This window comes from Henckelia pumila, chromosome 3 (genome assembly GCF_033568475.1).
Source record: "Henckelia pumila isolate YLH828 chromosome 3, ASM3356847v2, whole genome shotgun sequence".
Classification (NCBI taxonomy): domain Eukaryota; kingdom Viridiplantae; phylum Streptophyta; class Magnoliopsida; order Lamiales; family Gesneriaceae; genus Henckelia; species Henckelia pumila.
In genome coordinates this window covers 100,710,204-100,710,973 of record NC_133122.1, presented here as the reverse complement: position 1 = coordinate 100,710,973, position 770 = coordinate 100,710,204, and the positions used below count along the sequence as shown (strand labels likewise).

Here is a 770-nt window from a genome sequence, read left to right as displayed (position 1 = left end):
CCATGATGGATCTTGCCTTACCAAATATTGAAGGTGCTCGACCAAGCATTATCCGGCCAACTGTAGCAGCGAATCACTTTGAGATAAAGCCGGAGATTTTTCAAATGGTTCAAAACACGCTTCAATTTGGTGGAAGTGTCATTGATGAACCCTATGTGCATCTCACAAATTTTTTAGAAATTTGTGATACATTCAAGATACAGGGAGTTTCAGATGACGCTATTCGTTTGCGTTTATTTCCTTTTTCACTACGAGACAAGGCGAAAGCATGGCTAACGAATTTACCTGCAGGTTCCATCATAACTTGGGATGATCTGGCTAAAGCTTTCCTCACCAAATACTTCCCACCATCGAAGTCAATGAAGCTGAGAGCGGACATCACAACTTTTTTCCAAGGTGAACAGGAAACATTTTATGAAGCATGGGAACGCTACAAGGATCTACTGAGGAGATGTCCACACCACCAATTACCAGACGGTCTTGTGGTACAAACTTTTTACTATGGACTTTCTCATTCAAATCGTACCATGTTAGATGCAGCTGCAGGTGGGAATTTACTGCAAAAGTCGTCGGAGGATGGTTATGAATTAATCGAGGAAATGGCAACCAGTGGCTATCATCCACAATCTGAAAGAAGTGGGGCCCGAAAATCAACTGGAATTCATCAAGTTGAAGCAGTCACATCTGTGGCTGCTCAACTTGAAGTCATGAACAAAAGGATCGAGGAACTGAGTGTAGGACATTCGGCAATGCGAGTGCAAGAAGTATGG

General features: G+C 42.7%; 1 non-coding gene across 1 annotated transcript; it reads right to left on the bottom strand.

Annotated features, from left to right (window-relative positions):
- Positions 1 to 362: 362 nt before the first annotated feature.
- On the bottom strand, positions 363 to 469 carry LOC140894129 (small nucleolar RNA R71). The gene has a single exon (XR_012153678.1). It is a non-coding gene; the product is annotated as a small nucleolar RNA R71 (small nucleolar RNA).
- Between the last annotated feature and the right edge of the window lie 301 nt (positions 470 to 770).